The sequence below is a fragment of the Anabrus simplex genome, chromosome 13 (assembly GCF_040414725.1).
Source record: "Anabrus simplex isolate iqAnaSimp1 chromosome 13, ASM4041472v1, whole genome shotgun sequence".
Taxonomy (NCBI): domain Eukaryota; kingdom Metazoa; phylum Arthropoda; class Insecta; order Orthoptera; family Tettigoniidae; genus Anabrus; species Anabrus simplex.
Window position 1 is genome coordinate 11108142 of NC_090277.1, and position 22367 is coordinate 11130508.

Genomic DNA, 22367 nt, shown 5'->3' on the forward strand with positions numbered 1-22367 from the left:
GCTAAGAGAAAAAAGTCTATGTACAAACAGACCCGATCATGAGATACGCTTTAGACATTATCTGGGAACACCTATTGACGGATAACCCAGCTACACTAGAAACAGTAAAGGCCATGTATCTTAAAAAATTCTCTGCCAGGCAAAAACCCCTCCTTCGAGACCAACCTATGAGCTCACAAGAAAACCGTTCTGTATAGAAGAACTGTTATTAAAAATACCATTGACTTCTGCCACACAATGCCAAGCCTTACATCAACAACTGAAGGATAAAAAAGCGAATATAAAAACAGATGGCAGGATGGATGAATTCTGACTACGAACTGCGCGTACCATGACTCGCTGCTTATTAAATATTCATAAAACCATTGAGAAGGCAAGAAAAACCATACGACTACGACAGGAATATACTTTTTAAGATACGGCCGCGGCATTTCCCTGGTGTGCAAATGGGAAACCACGGAAAACGATCTACCGATAGTGGGATTCGAACCCACTATCTCTCGGATGCAAGCTCACAGCTGCGCGCCCTTGAGCGCACGACCAACTCACACGGTGACAGGAATATCAAGATGAGTTATCTGACCTATTTACAACGAATTATGTGGAGCCCTAGTTCTTCTTCTTCTTCTTATAATTGTTATTATTTCGTTCCGGCGAGCTGTGGACCACTCAGTCCAAGCGTTTTCTGTCTTGAGCTGAACACCCGCCCAGTACTCCCGCATCCTTCTTCGGTACACGTCTTGCCTGTCAGGTTTTGTTTCAAAAGTCTGTAGACATTATTATTATTATTATTATTATTATTATTATTATTATTATTATTATTATTATTATTATTATTATTTCGTATATGCCAACTAACGACCGCTTGCATTTGGGGTGGGTTTCACTGTCTGCCGAGTAATTGCACATCTTGTGGCTGTGTTTGTCCAGAGGGTACTTGTCTTCCTTCTTGGTGGTTTGTTCTTCTCCTCATTTGTCCAGAGGGTACTTGTCTTCCTTCTTGCTGTGTTGTTCTTCCCCTCCTTTGTCCAGAGGGTACTTGTCTTCCTTCTTGGTGGTTTGTTCTTCTCCTCATTTGTCCAGAGGGTACTTGTCTTCCTTCTTGCTGTGTTGTTCTTCCCCTCCTTTGTCCAGAGAGTACTTGTCTTCCTTCTTGCTGTGTTGTTCTTCCCCTCCTTTGTCCAGAGGGTACTTGTCTTCCTTCTTGGTGGTTTGTTCGTCCCCTCATTTGTCCAGAGGGTACTTGTCTTCCTTCTTGGTGGTTTGTTCGTCCCCTCATTTGTCCAGAGGGTACTTGTCTTCCTTCTTGGTGGTTTGTTCTTCCCCTCCTTTGTCCAGAGGGTACTTGTCTTCCTTCTTGGTGGTTTGTTCGTCCCCTCCTTTGTCCAGAGGGTACATGTCTTCCTTCTTGGTGGTTTGTTCGTCCCCTCCTTTGTCCAGAGGGTACATGTCTTCCTTCTTGGTGGTTTGTTCTTCCCCTCATTTGTCCAGAGGGTACATGTCTTCCTTCTTGGTGGTTTGTTCTTCCCCTCCTTTGTCCAGAGGGTACTTGTCTTCCTTCTTGGTGGTTTGTTCTTCCCCTCCTTTGTCCAGAGGGTACATGTCTTCCTTCTTGGTGGTTTGTTCGTCCCCTCATTTGTCCAGAGGGTACTTGTCTTCCTTCTTGGTGGTTTGTTCGTCCCCTCATTTGTCCAGAGGGTACTTGTCTTCCTTCTTGGTGGTTTGTTCTTCCCCTCCTTTGTCCAGAGGGTACTTGTCTTCCTTCTTGGTGGTTTGTTCGTCCCCTCCTTTGTCCAGAGGGTACATGTCTTCCTTCTTGGTGGTTTGTTCGTCCCCTCCTTTGTCCAGAGGGTACATGTCTTCCTTCTTGGTGGTTTGTTCTTCCCCTCATTTGTCCAGAGGGTACATGTCTTCCTTCTTGGTGGTTTGTTCTTCCCCTCCTTTGTCCAGAGGGTACATGTCTTCCTTCTTGGTGGTTTGTTCGTCCCCTCCTTTGTCCAGAGGGTACATGTCTTCCTTCTTGGTGGTTTGTTCGTCCCCTCATTTGTCCAGAGGGTACTTGTCTTCCTTCTTGCTGTGTTGTTCTTCCCCTCCTTTGTCCAGAGAGTACTTGTCTTCCTTCTTGCTGTGTTGTTCTTCCCCTCCTTTGTCCAGAGGGTACTTGTCTTCCTTCTTGGTGGTTTGTTCGTCCCCTCATTTGTCCAGAGGGTACTTGTCTTCCTTCTTGGTGGTTTGTTCGTCCACTCATTTGTCCAGAGGGTACATGTCTTCCTTCTTGGTGGTTTGTTCGTCCCCTCCTTTGTCCAGAGGGTACTTGTCTTCCTTCTTGGTGGTTTGTTCTTCCCCTCCTTTGTCCAGAGGGTACTTGTCTTCCTTCTTGGTGGTTTGTTCTTCCCCTCCTTTGTCCAGAGGGTACTTGTCTTGGTGGTTTGTTCTTCCCCTCCTTTGTCCAGAGGGTACTTGTCTTCCTTCTTGGTGGTTTGTTCGTCCCCTTATTTGTCCAGAGGGTACTTGTCTTCCTTCTTGGTGGTTTGTTCGTCCCCTCATTTGTCCAGAGGGTACTTGTCTTCCTTCTTGGTGGTTTGTTCTTCCCCTCCTTTGTCCAGAGGGTACTTGTCTTGGTGGTTTGTTCTTCCCCTCCTTTGTCCAGAGGGTACTTGTCTTCCTTCTTGGTGGTTTGTTCTTCCCCTCCTTTGTCCAGAGGGTACTTGTCTTCCTTCTTGGTGGTTTGTTCTTCCCCTCCTTTGTCCAGAGGGTACTTGTCTTGGTGGTTTGTTCTTCCCCTCCTTTGTCCAGAGGGTACTTGTCTTCCTTCTTGGTGGTTTGTTCGTCCCCTTATTTGTCCAGAGGGTACATGTCTTCCTTCTTGGTGGTTTGTTCTTCCCCTCCTTTGTCCAGAGGGTACATGTCTTCCTTCTTGGTGGTTTGTTCGTCCCCTCCTTTGTCCAGAGAGTACTTGTCTTCCTTCTTGGTGGTTTGTTCTTCCCCTCCTTTGTCCAGAGGGTACATGTCTTCCTTCTTGGTGGTTTGTTCTTCCCCTCCTTTGTCCAGAGGGTACTTGTCTTCCTTCTTGGTGGTTTGTTCGTCCCCTCATTTGTCCAGAGGGTACTTGTCTTCCTTCTTGGTGGTTTGTTCTTCCCCTCCTTTGTCCAGAGGGTACTTGTCTTGGTGGTTTGTTCTTCCCCTCCTTTGTCCAGAGGGTACTTGTCTTCCTTCTTGGTGGTTTGTCCGTCCCCTTATTTGTCCAGAGGGTACATGTCTTCCTTCTTGGTGGTTTGTTCTTCCCCTCCTTTGTCCAGAGGGTACATGTCTTCCTTCTTGGTGGTTTGTTCGTCCCCTCCTTTGTCCATAGGGTACATGTCTTCCTTCTTGGTGGTTTGTTCGTCCCCTCCTTTGTCCAGAGGGTACATGTCTTCCTTCTTGGTGGTTTGTTCTTCCCCTCATTTGTCCAGAGGGTACATGTCTTCCTTCTTGGTGGTTTGTTCTTCCCCTCCTTTGTCCAGAGGGTACATGTCTTCCTTCTTGGTGGTTTGTTCGTCCCCTCCTTTGTCCAGAGGGTACATGTCTTCCTTCTTGGTGGTTTGTTCTTCCCCTCCTTTGTCCAGAGGGTACTTGTCTTCCTTCTTGGTGGTTTGTTCTTCCCCTCATTTGTCCAGAGGGTACTTGTCTTCCTTCTTGGTGGTTTGTTCTTCCCCTCCTTTGTCCAGAGGGTACTTGTCTTGGTGGTTTGTTCTTCCCCTCATTTGTCCAGAGGGTACTTGTCTTCCTTCTTGGTGGTTTGTTCTTCCCCTCCTTTGTCCAGAGGGTACTTGTCTTCCTTCTTGGTGATTTGTTCTTCCCCTCATTTGCCCAGAGGGTACTTGTCTTCCTTCTTGGTAGTTTGTTTAAGCATCCTCCTGAGAAATGCCCGGTCTTTTAAGTCTTTTTCTGCTCCTGCCAGTTCCTGGAGGTCTTTGGTTACTTCCATCAACCATAGTGATTTGGTCTTCTTCTTTTGCTAGTAAACAAGAGGCTGGTTGCCAACTGCATCCTGTAGACGTCTCTTCCTGGCCACGTCCGTGATTTTTTTCACAGTATTTGTAGAGCTTTTGGTTGGGTAGCCTTTTGTATTCGTTCCCTTCTTTGATTTGTTCTAACATCTTCCTCAATATTTCTCTCTCCTGATTTCGAGTTTGCCCTTGAGTCCCTTCCTGTTGAATATTAGACATTCTGAAGCATATAAGGCTTCAGGGCGGATGACTGTCTGTGTGTTCCGGGAGAGACACTTTTTTGTTGGTGTTCTTGGCCACTTCTAGCTCATTAACTCGGATTAACAATGCTGCTCTTTCGGTGAGATTGGATTCCATCCATTCTCACAGGCACTTAAACATGTTCGTTTTTATGATCGTTCCCTGCCCCAGATGAAGTCTACAACGAGATTCACTGAACTTCGTGATGTATTGTCTTTTCTCAAGTGAAATGTGTACGATACTTTTGCTGCTCGTTGTCTGAGACCATCGACTTGTTTCACTGAAGTTTCTATTGAATTAGACAGAAGTGCCAGGTCGTCGGGGAATGCCAGGCAATCAATTGCTTCTGTGTCTCATAGAGATAGCACCTGTCGGGTCAACTCCCTTCGCCACTCTCTAATTACCTTTTCCAGTGCACAGTTTTATTATTATTATTATTATTATTATTATTATTATTATTAGTAGTAGTAGTAGTAGTAGTAGTAGTATATAATTCGCTGGGGCCATCAAGGACCACGTTAAGTCTTGTTGCATTTGACACTGAACTTGGCCTTCTTTAGAGCCCAAATTTCCCTCATTCTTTGTCAGCGGGCCTGCTTACGCTCCTCTGTCCAAGGGACACCGTGTCTTCTCTTCGGTTGCTCGTCTCGGTTTAGCCCGTTCGTCAATATTTTCTTGCGGAAGAGATCTCTGTTAAGGGCGTCTTCAGCTGAGATATGTAGCATTTGCAGGCCTTCTTTGGTATTTCTAAACCAGGGAATTGTGGTTTTGGGGTTTGAATAAAAAAAGTAAAAGATTTCTTTAGTTAACTTTCTTCCGTCCATTCTTTTCAGATGACCGTAAAATCGTGCCCATCTTTTTCTGATTGTGTCGGTAATTTTCTCTATTTTGCTGTAGACTTCCTTGTTGGATCTCTTTTGATGGATTCCATTTCTGTACTTTGATCCCATAATTCCTCTCACAATTTTGCGTTCTCTTTTCTCCAGTTCTTCAAGGAGTCCTTTGTTGGCATTTAGAGACAGGGTTTCGGCTGCATATAGAACTACTGGCTTCAGAACTGTTTCATAGTGACGTATCTTGGTGTTTTGGAAAAGGCATTTTTTTGTTGTTGTAGATTGTGCGGGATGTTTGGTAGGCTATTTCCAGTTTGTGTACTCACTCATGAAGTGCTTCTTTGTCCAGTCCATTTTTCATGATGATCTCACCCAGGTATTTGAATTTGTCTACTCGGGTGATGTCCCCGTATTTTGTATGGAGTTTTGGTGGAGCCTCTTTGATGTTAGTCATTACTTCTGTTTTCTCAAACGATATCTGCAAACCAGTTTGTTCGGCAATTTCCTTTAAAATTTCAACTTGAGCTCTAGCGGTTTCTATGTCGTTTGAGAGAACAGCAATATCATCGCCAAATGCTAAGCAGTCTGTTGAGATCCCCTTGGATTTGGTTCCTATTCTCAATGGACTGTAGTTGGTTTCCCGCAATCTCACCCGCCAGGTTCTGATGATCTTTTCAAGAACACAGTTGAAGAGTATCGGGGATAGCCCATCACCTTGTCGGACTCCTGTTTTGATGTCAAAGGAATGCGAGAGGCATCCGTGGAACTTTACCTTGGATTTTGTATCGGTCAGACTGGCTCTAATTAATGCCAGCAGTTTCAAATCAATTCCAAATTCATTTAAGATGTTTAGCAGGACTTCTCGGTCAATGGAGTCGTACGCTTTCTTAAAGTCCACAAAGACAGACACATACTGCTTGGACCTTAGTGTACAATATCTGATGATCGTTTTGAGATTTTTAATCTGTTCAACTGCTGAGCGACCTTTTCTGAACCCTCCTTGGTATTCACCTATTTGATGTTCGACTTGTGCTTCCAAACGCTCCAGGATGGCAAGTGATAGAATTTTGTAAGTCACGGGTAGCAAAGATATTCCTCTGTAGTTGTTGATGTTCTTCATGCTGCCTTTTTTGTGTAATGGATGGATCGAAGTTATTTTTCAATCTTCGAGTAGGGTCTCCTTGTTCCAAATTTCTTCTATTTGCTTTTGCAAGATATCAAGTGATTCCTCTGGGGCATACTTCCATAGTTCTGCTACTACTGAGTCTTTCCCCGGCGCTTTGTTGTTTTCAAGACGGGCAATGTGGCGCTTGATTTCATCTCTGTCGGGTGGTCTGGAATCTGGGTACCTGAGTAAGGGTTCCTTGGTCTCAATGGCGCTTTGCGGTTTAGAGCAATTAAGTAAATTCTTGAAGTAATCTGCCAGAATGCTGCAATTTTCTTCATTTGAGGTCGCCAGTGTGCCGTCCTTTCGCTCAAAGCATAGAGATGATGGTTTACAGCCAGTGAGTTTGCGTTTGAAGGCTCTGTAGTACTCTCTGCTTTCATTCTTCCTAAAGTTTTGTTCTATCTTTTCAATGAGAGATTTTTCGTATTTACGTTTCTCAGTTCTGAACACCCTAACTGCTTGAGCACGTTGGGTTTTATAGGTTTCCCAATCATTTTCTGATTTCGTGGAGTAGTACTGTTACCACGCATTGAGTCTTTCTTGGAGGACTGATTCGCAGGTACCATTCCACCAGGCATGCTTTTTGGTTCTCTTGATTTCTGCAACGTCTTTGGCGGCCTCAACAAGGAGACTTTTGGCGTTGTTAAAGTCACAGTCATTTGGTCTAGCCTTCTCCTGGAACTCCTCGACCATTTGCCTAAGTTTGCGTGTGATCTGTCTGGTTGTCTTCCTTGTGTTTGCGGGAATTGGTTTGAATTTGATAAGAGACATATAATGACCTGAGGCCACATTGATGCCTTTCTTTACCTTGATATTCATAATCTCAGGGCTGTTTCTTCTGGAGATTGCAACATGATCAATTTGGAACTCTCCGAGAGCTTGGACGGGAGAACGCCAAGTTATTTGCTTTCTGGGTAGATGGCGAAAGTGGGTCGACACGACCCGCAGGTTGTGATTTTCGCAAATGGACACCGGTCTTTTGCCGTTGGGATTGGTTCTTTTGTGAGCAGGGTCATTTACTATAACTTTCTTGTACTTCTGTTCACGACCTAGTTGGGCATTGAAGTCACCCAAAGGAAGCTTGACATGGTGTTTGGGGATTTTGTTTAATTTTTCATCCAGTAGGTTCCAGAAATTATCAACTTCGTCTGGATCAGACTTGTTCTTATCGTTTGTAGGAGCATGTGCGTTAACTAGGGCGTAGGTTTTGTTCGCGCATTTAATTGTGAGTATAGACAATCTGTCATTCACAGGTTCGAAATTTGCAACTGATTTAAGGATCTTGGTTCTAACAGCAAACGCGGTTCCAAGCATCACAGCTCCATTGAGGATTCCTCTTTGCGCTTTGCTCTTGAAATATCGGTAGCCTTCGGATTCAAAAATCTCTTTATATGGGTACCTTGTTTCCTGTAGGGCCATTATGGATATCTGATTTTCGTGAAGAGCTTTGGTGAGGGTTTTCAGCTTGCCAGATTGTGTAAGTGAATTTATGTTGAAAGTTTCTAGAAGGGTTTTAGATTTTGGCCTGAGTTTTTGACTCTTCGCGGTACACCGAGACGCTCCGACTCGTCTCTTGCATGATGTCGAGTCTCCCCCAGAATCCGAACGAGACTCGTGCGCCGTGGCGTTCACGACGAGGGATTTATCCGAAGATTTACCCCCTGGGGTATGTTTCTTGAAATTTTATGCCATCATGCTTTTTGACTTGACTCTTCTTTTGACGGGTACCCATCCTTTTACAACTAGGATTGTTAGCCCTAGAGGTTGCCTCAAGATGTTTTCTGGCTTCTGGTCATTTACCAGTCTTCGCCGTAACCCTGGCAAGGGACCAGTTTTTTTTCACGGTGGTATTTTATTTCCCTACTACCCTCTGACTCTGCTGGCGGCAGAGCCAGCGAGCTTCCCCAATTCCAATGGGACTCACCCGATGGAGGTAACCGGTAAATCCCCACACGGGTATTATTATTATTATTATTATTATTATTATTATTATTATTATTATTTCATTTCACCCTCTTTAGGGTACGTTGAATGAATCATTTCTCTCTGTGTTGTTCTCTTCTTAGTGGCCGGTATTTCTCCATTCTTTATGGTCTCCATTTCCTCTCATCATCCGAGATAATAGATTTGGCTTCTAAAGTAGATTTGCCTTGGGACCTTTTATTTTCATATTTAGTTATTTCATTAGCTGTTCGATTGAAAAGTGATATTTCTGTAATTTTTAATTCCACCATACTAGGCCCTTTTCACTTTCTTTAAACTAGTTGGGTTTTGCTTTGCGGTTACGGAAGAAGTCAAAAGTTTGTTTGGTTAATTTATTAGAGTTCATTCTGAGAAGATGACCGTAAAATATTATCCTTCTTTTCTACATAGTATCTGAGGGTTTTCCATTTTCCTCATTCTTAACATCCTGACATTTTAGTCCTATAATCTTTCTTAAACCTTTCTTTTAGCTCTAGTTTCTCCATCTGGCCTTTGAAATTAATGTTTAGTGCTTCAGGTTTAATCACTGTTTCATAATGTTTAATTTTGACCCCCATGAAAGGGATTTCTTGTTGTATGTGTCTTTTGTTAGTCGGAAGGCCAGTTCAAGTTTATTTTTCCTGGATTACACTGCTTTGCGTTCCACAGCATTCTAACTAATCCATTCTCCGATATATTTGAATTCTTTTACTATTTCAATCTTCTATTCTTGGACTTTGAGGTATTTATGTGGGTGTTTGTTCTTTTGTTATGAACTTGGTTTTTTCGAAGGAGATGTGAAGAGCTATTTTAGCTGCTTGTTTTTCTAGTTCAAGGATTTGCTCCCTTGCTTCCTCCATTGTTTCTGCAAACAAGGCCATATCATCTGCAATTGATTTTAACGGTCTTCTTTTTGCAAAGCAGTGTAATTCCACTGTTTATGTTTTTGGTCCATTCTCTAACTACTTGCTCAGGCGCACAATTGTTGTTGTTTCATATAGGCCAACTAACTATTAACTCTTGCGTTTGGGGTGGGTTTTGAGGTTTGCCCTGTAATCTGTAACCTTTGTCAAATCCCGTGCTTATTTCGAAGGAATCTTATAGTTCTCTCATGAATTTAACTTTCGAAAACGAATTTCTTATTATAATTATTATTACTCTTGTTATTATTATTATCAATCGTATGGAACATAACAGTAATTAAAGAATTCCTCACTGTCTCTTCTCAACGGGGCACAGTGAGTGGAGTAGAAGTGTCACTGTCTGCTGTCCTTCCCACAACTTTGTCGAGATAATTTTCAAATCGCTCACAATCCTGTAACATCATTCGCAAAAAGTCTTACCTAGAATGATTACGCTACTTTACTCATATCTATATATATAAAATAAGAATTTTGTCTGTACATTGCTCAGAATTTGAAAAGAATGGTATTTCTGTATCGGCCATGTCCATAGTAACAAGAAAATGTACTTTTTACTTTTCCGTAATTCCTGTCTGTCTGTCTGTCTGTCTGTCTGTCTGTCTGTCTGTCTGTCTGTCTGTCTGTCTGTCTGTCTGTCTGTCTGTCTGTCTGTCTGTCTGTCTGTCTGTCTGTCTGTCTGTCTGTCTGTACCCGTGCTTCGCTACGGGATTTTCAGAAAGACTGACTTGGTGGTTTTCCTAACTGAATTCAACATAGGTCATTACAAAAACGTCAGTAGGAATGTAGCGATTGAAAGGAATGTTATATAAAATACTCGATCAAATGAAAATAAACGCACACTTTCTCACTTTCAACGAACAGTACTGCGGTGCCGATCTAAGAGTCCAAAGTTCCAGAGCTGGAATAACCAGGTCGCAGACTGCCGTGAACACTCCTCTGTCATTATTCCGTTAAATATGCACACTACTCATTCCAATCAGTGGTTCAGAGTAGGGATTGAATAGCTCGAATACTATGATGAACCAGTGTGTTACGTACCAGATATACCAGAAAATGTATGAACCAGAGGAATGGCATGCTAAAGAAGAAAGTTTTCTTACACCCCAGCTATTTCCCACCAATATACAGGCAGGCTGTTACAGTCGGTACGACCAGGCGAGTTGGCCGTGTGGTTAGGGGCGCGCAGCTGTGAGCTTGCATCCGGGAAATAGTGGATTCGAACCCCACTGCCGGCAGCCTTGACGATGGTTTTCCGTGGTTTCCCATTTCACACCAGGCAAATGCCGGGACTGTACCTTAATTAATAATATTAATAATAATAATAATAATAATAATAATAATAATAATAATAATAATAATAATAATAATAATAATAATGTTATTTGCTTTACGTCTCACTAACTACTTTTTAAGGTCTTCGGAGACGCCGAGGTGCCGGAATTTAGTCCCACAGGAGTTCATTTACGTGCCAGTAAATCTACCGACACGGGGCTGTCGTATTTGAGCACCTTCAAATACCACCGGACTGAGCCAGGATCGAACCTGCCACGTTGGGGTTAGAAGGCCAGCGCCTTAACCGTATGAGCCACTCAGCCCGGCGGTGTGTACCTTAATTAAAGCCACGGCCGCTTCCTTCCACTTCCTAGACCTTTCCTATCCCATCGTCGCCATAAGACCTACCTGTGTCGGTGCGACGTCAAGCAAATTAAAAAAAAAACCTCGGTGCGCTGCAGTAATCCTATCTATCGGGATGAGAGGAAACATAAGACAAAAAGCACATCTCAACAAACAATGGTCAATGTAACGTTATTGTTGATAAAGTTTAAGAGCTTTCTATATTGCAGGCCTTCACATTAGTTTTCTTTCGACTCTGTGATATTAGGGTGTCTTACAAAATTATTTATATCGTAGAGTGTAGTTCCTTATTCTCAGACTTTACATACCGATTTTTCACTAAATTCTGTTTACCCATTTTCTCGTGACTCGGCGCTGATTTGGACTTAGTAACAAAAATCCAAATTCATGAATATCTCCTATTATATGCGGTACGGTAACAATGTATAAGACATAAGTGATCGAAAATGTAATAACTTCTTACATAACTAGTTATGTAGTATCGATACGACCACTAATAACATAAATAACTTACTTGAGAATTACATTTTAGACCTTCCCCTAAACTACCATTTCACTCAGCGTGAATAAAATAATTTCTAGCCAAGATTGCAGTGGTTCATCACCCGACATTACATACCGATTTCCATTAAATTCTCTTCAGTCGTTTTATCGTGATGCGTGTACATACATACAGACAGACAGACAGACGGACAGACAGAAATTAAGGAAAAGTAAAAAATGCATTTCGTTGTTACTGTGGACAAGACCGATACAGAAATACCATTCTTTTCCAATTCTGAGTAATGTAGAGACAAAACTCTTATTTTATATATATATATATATATATATATATATATAGATTTATCGATACGACCACTAATAAAATAACTTATTTGAGAATTACATTTCAGGCCTTCCCCTAAACTACTATTTCACTCAGCGTGAATAAAATAATTTATAGCCGAGCTTGTAGTGGTTCATCACCCGACATTACATACCGATTTTCATTAAATTCTCTTCAGCCGTTTTCTATTGATGCGTGTACAATCATACACACACACATACAGACAGACAGACAGACAGACAGAAATTACGGAAAAGTAAAAAAATGCATTTCCTTGTTACTGTGGACATGACCGATACAGAAATATCATTCTTTTCAAATTCTGAGCAATGTACAGGCAAAACACTTATTTTATATATAGATTACATTTCAGGCCTTCCCCTAAACTACCATTTCATTCAGTGTGAATAACATTATTGATCTTCTGAGTGAAATGGTAGTTTAGGGGAAGGCCTTAAATTTAATTATCGAATATTTATATTATTAGCAGTCCTATCGATAAATACTATATAACTTAAGTTATATAGAATTAAATTTCCAATCATTTATGTCTTATACATTTTTAGCGTACCGGCTATGATAACACAGATATTAATGAATTTGTATTTTTGTTGCTAAGTCCATATCAACGCCGAGCCACGAGAAAATGGGTAAACAGAATTTTAAAAAACCGCTATATAGAGTCGGGGAATAAGAAACTACAGTCTAAGCTGTAAATAATTTTATTTTCCCGAGGTGAAATGGTAGTTTAGGGGAAGGCTCCTGAAATTTAATTTTTAAATACCGGTACCTATGTTATTGGTGCTATTGAAAAGTACGGTACTACATAACAAAAGTTATAGACAATACACTTTCCGATCATTTATTTTTCATTCAGTTTTACTGTACCAACTATGATAAGAGTGGTATTTCAGAAGGCCTACAATATCAAAAGCGCATAACACTGATCAACAATAACTTTACATTGACCATTGTTTGTTATGATGTTCTTCGTGCCGCTCAACTCCGATAGATGGGATTACTACTGCGTACCGAGTATAACAGCCTGACTGAACATTGGCGGAAATAGCCAGGGAGTTGGAAAACTTTCTTCTTTAGCATGCCACTCCTCTGGTTCATACATTTTCTGATACTGCAGGCACGTAACACACTGGTTCATCATAGCATTCGAGCTATTCAATCACTACTCTGAGGCACTGACTGGAATGAGTAGTGTGGACAGAGGAGTGTTGATGGCAGTCTGCGACCTGGTTGTTCCAGCTCTGGAACTTTGGACTGTTAGATCGGCACCGCAGTATTGTTCGTTGAAAGTGAGAAAGTGTGCGGTTTTTCATTTGATCGAGTATTTTGTACGATAACATTGCTTTAATCGCTACATTGCTACTGACGTGTTTGTAATGACCTATCTTGAATTCAGTTAGGAAAACCACCAAGTCAGTCTTTCTGAGAATCCCGTAGCGAAGTACGGGTACATCAACTAGTAATTTATATGTATAAGAAAACAGAGGTCCAATACACTGCCTTGCGGGACTCCCTCTTCGTGGTGCTGAGTGCGGCTAACTTGTTCTACTTGCAACACCTCGCTCGAAGAGTTTCACCCCAGTTCACGGCACGGCGACAAATTATCGCATTATCAAGTTTGTAGAAAGTACCCGATCAATATGGACAAGAGCTGACGACATACAGCCGAACTTGGTTAACCCGTTAGTGCGTGCGGTTGCCATACGGGCACGGGAAATATGTAATTTTCAAATAGGAACAGATGAATCAAATTATGAGCAAGTGAAAAGCCCCTTTCCGTTGAGCAGACATGCGTTATACGTAATAAATTTTCCCAGTTTCATTTTTTCTTTCCCATTTTTATCTCAACGCAATTACATTTCAAGTGCTCTCAATCAATATGCAGAAATGGATTGACTATTTGCTTAAGTGCCTTGTTATCTCTACAAAATGATTCGTTTTATCTTTATATTCAGTGCACTGTAATAATGCTCTGTGAAACAGTATACGTGAATTCTGACCTCAGTTAGTTTACCAAACCCGACTTTTGTTTTAGAGTTGCCACATACTTTGTGATATACGAGTAGATTTATGATTAGTTTTCATTATCTGATTTTTCACTCGCTGAAGGTTTGGACATTATTAATAATCAAGGCAATGGTGATACTGATAAGTTCATATATCATGATCACCGGAAGTTCATGTTATTTCGAATCCTGTGACGTCCCCGAGTTTCCAGCAAGTGGTGGGCGTTGTGTCGTAGCGCCTGTCTACGACGGAAGCAATAAAGTAGGCCACAGTGAGATCACATATATCTCGCTTGTGGGAGGGATGCAAACTTTATTGTTCTGCAATGTTGGCCAGTCTGACGTGCGACACATGTATCTCCTGTGAGCAGAAACCCACTTTGTCTTCCTTTCCCGTTATTAAATCCTGTTTTCGATTTACTGTAACATGGATGATGTATGGGGATCTGCTACTCTGTTTTGCTGCCAGCACAAGGGTATTTTATTCACGAGATACTCTCTTCGATCTAATAATACAAATGAAACAGGATATTAAAGTTATACAATCATTGTTATGTCATGATCTCTAAGTGATGCTAATTAAACAGTTTATATTCTCGTCCGCATTACAGATAATCAACTAATTAAGAGAGTTACGTCTACAAAACATCTTGAGTTAACGCTTTAAAGTGACAAGGCCATGTTGAGCTCAAAATGTCCCCACCTCCCTTAATAGGTGCTTTTATTGATTAAATAAGCTACTGCCACATGAGATATCAAAAATATTTACTACGCATTTAAACATTCTCACTTAACATTCATGTTACCTACCTGTAGAGATTCTGTAAAAGACCCTAACCGCTCAATATTTGGGCTAGCGATTGATACACCAGTATTTCCATTTCAGGTTTCAAACATCCAACCTGTCCCAGTTTTAATTTAGGCCTTGATACCTTCAAATTTATTAATTAGTTATTACACGTCAACCTTGCTTTCAACTCAAACAGTTCCATCCACAATTACATCAGACCAACAGTGTCATCTTCATATTATCCAAAATAATTCTCCACACTATGATATAAAAGGTTTAAGAATGAACAATAAATTACCCGCAAGTCTTAAAGAAATATCTTACTAAACATTGTATTTTATAGAATGCTTGGGTCTGTGATATGCAAATTGATCGTGAGGTATGTGTGTGCCTCTGGTACTTCTTATAGCTCAATAGCAGAAGTTAATATTTAGTATTGTGTAATGCAATCATAATGTATCAAGGAAAATTAACATTAAATATACTGTAGGAGTGTTCAAATACGACAAGCAAACATACCTAAACTACGATACATTAAGGTTCGTTTTCCTTTAGACATGACCATAGGACAACGAAGAAACCGAAATTTCTTTTGATGGACTGCATATCCGAGTTTGATTAGGAGGCGCGACCTTTCTTAAGGATAATAAAGGATAGGAAGCATCGTTTCGTAAACACCTATATCTTAATTTTAGCAATTTAAGACATTATTCATGTGATTATTTTATACCCCGGGGAACAATATTTCACAATAATTCTCTACCCCTAACAGTTTTCACTTTACAGAACTCTTGTCTGGTGTTCTTTGGAACAGAGCAAGAACTCGTTATCTCGAGGAGGGCTTTGCTCCACCGCCACATATTTTATTCATTTCGTAATACGGCACGTTCTCCATTATGAGGCCGGTTTTTCAAAACAGCCAACTTCCTTCTCAGTGGCCGTCATGAATACTAACTACTGCCACTTCGCACTAGTCCCTGCCCAATCGGCCAAGTGAGGTCCAGACTGGCCGTTGGATCAGTGGTGGTGATTATTGTTTTAAGAGGAAGTACAACTGGACAACTATCCTCTATTAACACTAATGGTGGTGGTGATTATTGTTTTAAGAGGAACTACAACTGTACAGCCATCCTCTATTAACACTAATGGTGGTGGTGATTATTGTTTTAAGAGGAAGTACAACTGGACAACTATCCTCTATTAACACTAATGGTGGTGGTGATTATTGTTTTAAGAGGAACTACAACTGTACAGCCATCCTCTATTAACACTAATGGTGGTGGTGATTATTGTTTTAAGAGGAAGTACAACTGGACAACTATCCTCTATTAACACTAATGGTGGTGGTGATTATTGTTTTAAGAGGAACTACAACTGTACAGCCATCCTCTATTAACACTAATGGTGGTGGTGATTATTGTTTTAAGAGGAAGTACAACTGGACAACCATCCTCTATTAACACTAATGGTGGTGGTGATTATTGTTTTAAGAGGAAGTACAACTGGACAATCATCCTGTATTAACACTAATGGTGGTTGTGATTATTGTTTTAAGAGGAAGTACAACTGGACAACCATCCTGTATTAACACTAATGGTGGTGGTGATTATTGTTTTAAGAGGAAGTACAACTGGACAATCATCCTGTATTAACACTAATGGTGGTGGTGATTATTGTTTTAAGAGGAAGTACAACTGGACAACCATCCTCTATTAACACTAATGGTGGTGGTGATTATTGTTTTAAGAGGAAGTACAACTGAACAACCATCCTCTATTAACACTAATGGTGGTGGTGATTATTGTTTTAAGAGGAAGTACAACTGAACAACCTTCCTCTATTAACACTAATGGTGGTTGTGATTATTGTTTTAAGAGGAAGTACAACTGGACAACCAACCTCTATTAACACTAATTGTGGTGGTGATTATTGTTTTAAGAAGAAGTACAACTGTACAACCATCCTCTATTAACACTAATGGTGGTGATTATTGTCTTAAGAGGATATACAACTGGACAACCTTCCTCTATTAAACCTAATCAGAAGGAAAATGGAAGACATATGGCACTTTGAGCGATGAAGTTATAGAATAATGACAAGGGCCATAAAGGGTCTCGGAAAGCTAATACTGCCACGGTTTGAAAAGAACAAGAGTTAATGAGTGAAGGTCAGATGGCAAGGGGAAAGTGAAGAGCCTGGCACAATAAAGTCGAAGCAATGCTGGAGTCAGCTTAGGGAAGCGTGGCATTTAACTCGCGATCGCAATGTGAAGGTCCCGGCTTACGGCGGTCAGGGATACACCATTACAGAGGAGGATCGGGCTTTGCATGAATGGAACAAATACGAATTTAAAGCACTGCTCTCTTTGAAAGGTCGTATAGTTGTGATGACAGTGCTGCGGTTCTCTTGTGCACATACTTAGAATGGCTCAACTGTAGCGTACCATCGGAGACGTTTTGAGAGTTGCAAGGGTCCTGGTGCAGTGTCAAGGGGATGCATGTTGGGAGAACTTTTATTATTACATCACGGTATATATCGCTGCGAGAGTGCGGTTACTATGGTAACATCCCCCAGGAGAGTATGTAACCCCGCTTTCCATATGGACCAAGCCTCCTCCTCTGGGGAATCTGCACTTTAGGTAGTTCGATAATGAGGAATTCCTCTGGGAGCAATCTCACCATTTAAGAACTCCGGTGTCTGAACTTCTTGGCCTGCAAAAATAATGTCCTGGAATAATCCGAGTGTTGAGGATTGATTTTATTCGTGTATGCTCTAGGATTTAAAATCGTACTTACTAAGTAATCCATTTTACACTGACTGTAAGAGAAGCAAACCAAGAGGGAAGTTAATATTAAGGAGGTCGTTATTTCATGGAAACAACGAAAAATGAAGATCAAGTACGTGCGTAGTGACTGTAAAGCATAAATAGAAACAGAGAGTGAATTTTATACAATTATACAATTTTATTCAAAGAATGAACCGCATCGGGTAGGACAGCAAAATATTTCTGGATAGTAAAATATATATGGCAAAATAGAATCGAAGAAAATAAGCAAAAAGTGAATTCATAATGTCTATTGTAAGCTAAGGATAACTCCGTTCAGACTCGTGACACAAGCAACTTAACGTTGAGAAAAGCTTAGGAATATGAACTACGAATTTTATGCAAATAAAATATGACGAAGTATGAGAATATATTAGTTATTTGTACCTAAAATTAAAATCCTTTCCTCAATCATCGTTCTCCGGTCGATTAGATTAGCAGTTTGCCTTTTTCTACCACTACGAGAGCTATTGTGAGTCAATGCAGAGTTTCTCTTAAGCCCAGCGCAGATATACAATATATTATCCGCATCCGGTACCGACCAATTTACCACATTCACAGATATTCGATTCGATCACCTTTATACTAAATAAATGTTGAGGGGTATCGGTTTATTATCGACCCTGAATTGCTTACCCTAATTCTATATCATGCATTATTGAACCCTAATGTTATTATCATGGCTACCACCACTGTCGTCTTGTGCTCGAAGAATTGCATTCAACCTAGACCAAATACCAACTAGAATGTCTTGATTTAACTAAGGCGCTACGCGGCGGCAAACTCACCGAAGTTTTCCGAAGTGCTCCGATTATATTCTTGCAGCGCTAAGCGGCGAAACACGAAACTATTGCTCCCTCAGGAGCTAGACTCTTGTAGCAGAATGTGGAGCGTTGCTGCACACGAGGAACATGGAGTAGTGGTCTATTGCGAATCGTGTTCAAGAGGATCATTAACAGTTATGTGAAGAAGATATTTGTGTACTGTAGACATTTGGTCGGGTTCAGGATGTTGAAGAATTACAGAATTTGGCGATGGGTTTTAGATGAAGCTTGTACCACGAATTTCTCCATTTTAGGAATTCGAGTTTCAAATTTATCAAAGTTATCTTCAGCCTACAAAGAGAACAAATATCATTCCAGGATTTGTTACATAAATACAGACTCTATCCACAGCTACAACATCTTTGACGGCGAAGGCCTACGATAACGACCAAAGACTTTGATATTACTTATAACGACCAATGTGACGTCACTTCCGCGACACATTTTGTTGCGTTACGTTATACAAATTTTAGGATGATCCAAGACCGACTACAATATATCAGACCGTAATATCAAAACCAAGATGGTGGACGTCGTGGGCGCAGTAGCTGCCGACTGATGAAGGTTAGGGTAGCACGCAATAACTTCATTTCGACGATAAACCAACTCACGATTTTCAGAGATGTCGGAATTTAGTGCCGCAGGAGTTGTTTTACCTGCCAGTAAATTTACCGACACGAGGCTGACGTATTTCAGCACCTTCAAATACTACCGGACTGAGCCGAAATCAAACCCGCCAAGTTGGGGTCAGAAGGCCAGAGCTTCAACCGTCTGAGCCACTCATCCCGGCGTCACATTAAATTATTGTGTTGATACCATTGAAAGAGCTACACAATATCTGGTTCAATCAGCAAGAAATTACGAAAAGATCACGTACATATTTTGCAAACGGTGGTAGGTAATTTAACATGATAAATGTAACATCATAGGGAAAATCACTGTTGCACCGATGAAAACGCTTCGCGAACAAGTACTCATCACACATAAACAACTAGAATCACACATATTGTGCTAGAATAGATGGACAGCCCCACAGCAAAAGAGAACAATAAGCTGATTATTTCGAAATTTCACTTAGTCAAATAACGTTTTCTCTTAGATTACACTTCGCTGGATAGATGGAAATACATTATAAAACTGTTAAAATGATATTTATAACATCATTTGGAATGTTTAAAAATAATTTAAGGTTCGAAATTCCTCGATTTATTCACTCTCATAAGAACTATGAAACATAACGTGTTGCCTTAGTTTCGAAATGGTGGACAATTTCTAATGTTCAGCACTCGATGAAAATGAAGTACACCCGAAATGATTATGCCAGCCCAATGAACATCCCGGTGTTGTTAAGCCTTCCTTACTGGAAACTCTTAAATCGTATGTTGACATATGATATAGTAGCACTTCCAACCATGGTGGTAAACTTAGAAATGAAGCGTTCAGACACTAAAGATATATTAGGATTTTCCCCATTGAAGAACATGAGTAAAACAACTCTATTGACTCTAAACAATGATGTCTTTAACCTACATGGACGACCTACAATTTGGTGTAGACTGCTTGATAGCAGATATCCACAGCATGAATCGGAAGGTATTGGTACAATAAAACCCCTGAGTTACAAACAAAGCTAATCCCTGCAAGTCATCCTGTGGGTGGGGGCGGTAGAATAACACCCACGGTATCCCCTGCCTGTTGTAAGAGGCGACTAAAAGGGGCCCCAGGGGCTCTGAACTTTGGAGCGTGGGTTGGTGACCTCGGGGCCCTCAGCTGAGTCCTGGCATCTCTTCCACTTACTTGTGCCAGGCTCCTCACTTTCATCTATCCTATCCGACCTCCCTTGGTCAACACCTGTTCTTTTCAGACCCCGACGGTATTACGCATGGATTCCTCGGGAGTCTTTCATTTTCATGCCCTTCGTGCCCCTTGTCTTCCTTCGGCCGATACCTTCATTTTTCGAAGTGTCGGACCCCTTCCATTCTTTCTCTGTGATTAGTGTTATATAGAGGATGGTTGCCTAGTTGTAGTTCCTCTTAAAACAATAATCACCACCACCACCACCATCCCTGCAAGTCACTATTTCTTCTATGTAACAGTGTGCAGATTGGATCTGTCACACTATAAGTTTTGTTATACACCAAGATCTAGCCAAATGTTCCCGCAGGCAAGCACAGATTCTTTCAAAATACAATTGCATCTAAATCACACGACACTTTGAAGCACATAGACACCATATCAATTATCACTATCTAAATGAATTGTATTTTTTTTTTTAGAGGAATACGAATAGGTCCACCATTTAGAATTAGAAAAATAGTTTTCCCTAATCTCAGACTGACTGTCAGATGACATATGCACACTACTGTTTTGCAGAAATTTTCACGATGTATGTTCCTGATCCACTTCTCTCTTAATGTTTCATTCCTTAGCGAACTTAAGAATAGATGTATGAGAGGCATTGCCATAGTTCGATTTAAATCCGGTTCACAACACGATCAAAACAAACATATTCTCACATGACTGCGTATAATTACAGATCTTAGTGACCACTGACCCATATAAATACACTCACACACTTATATTCTACATAGAAACTAATACTTATCGTCAACTTACATGAAATTATTCTGACTGAATAAGAAAACAAAAACGAATAGGCTCACCATTATCGGTTGGAAAGAGATCTTCCCTAACCACAAATTTTGGTTACACACATAGCCTACGATAGTTTGGTCTTTTACTTCCAAATTTTCCCGGTGAATATTCCTTATCTATTTCTCCTGTAGAGATCTATCTTCCGGGAATTTAAAAGCTTCATCAACGGTATAATTAGATCTACAACCACGAACGCAGCAGGAACGACCCATTTTGTACTATGATACAGCACGGCAATATAAACACTATTATACATTAAAAATACCATCAAATAAACTTCTAACAAAACACCATACTGATAAACCGTTATAGATTACTATTTTACCAAACATATACTTTATACTTCAGTAACTCGATCAAAATAACACTCTTTAACAGAATGTAAACACAGATATGAACCAACCACATGTCTCAAAAGCTCGCCCACGAAGTCGCCATTTTCCTCCCAATCGATAGTAACATTAAGGTCTGATATATTGTAGTCGGTCTTGGATGATCCTTAAGTCTAGAGGCGGCAAACTATCGATAGTAATCGCCATCGATATTTTCCGACTATCGATAGGTTTCAAAAAGTGGAATGAATCATATCATTATGCCCGAAAATAGAACTATTATTGAACACAATACACAAAAAATCAGTAGAAAGCACAACTATTTTATGCTATGTAATTTATGAAATTCAAATCGGAGTCACTCATAAATCTCTTCAGTGGCACGTCCGAGACATTCTCGGGCTGCTCGCGCTTGCCCATAACGTGACCGTCCGAGACATTCTCGGGCTGCTCGCGCTTGCCCATAACGTGACCGCCCGAGACATTCTCGGGCTGCTCGCGCTTGCCCATAACGTGACCGCCCGAGACATTCTCGGGCTGCACGCGCTTGCCCATAACGTGACCGTCCGAGACATTCTCGGGCTGCTCGCGCTTGCCCATAACGTGACCGTCCGAGACATTCTCGGGCTGCACGCGCTTGCCTATAACGTGACCGTCCGAGACATTCTCGGGCTGCTCGCGCTTGCCTATAACGTGACCGTCCGAGACATTCTCGGGCTGCTCGCGCTTGCCTATAACGTGACCGTCCGAGACATTCTCGGGCTGCTCGCGCTTGCCCATAACGTGACCGTCCGAGACATTCTCGGGCTGCTCGCGCTTGCCTATAACGTGACCGTCCGAGACATTCTCGGGCTGCTCGCGCTTGCCCATAACGTGACCGTCCGAGACATTCTCGGGCTGCTCGCGCTTGCCTATAACGTGACCGTCCGAGACATTCTCGGGCTGCACGCGCTTGCCTATAACGTGACCGTCCGAGACATTCTCGGGCTGCACGCGCTTGCCTATAACGTGACCGTCCGAGACATTCTCGGGCTGCACGCGCTTGCCTATAACGTGACCGTCCGAGACATTCTCGGGCTGCACGCGCTTGCCCATAACGTGACCGCCCGAGAAATTCTCGTTCAGCTGCAGTGTTCATTTGCGATCGCCCGACATTTTCCCCGGTATTGTAATATCTTTGGAGAAATGTTTTACAGCATTCTCAACAGATGGCAGGAGAGTTTTCAGTTGCTTTCATGAAGTCCTTGACCTTTATCTTCTCTCGCCTACATACAGTCTCTAACAACATAGAAATCTCATTTCTAGTCCCGTATTGGCATCAACTCAACTAAGGTTAGGT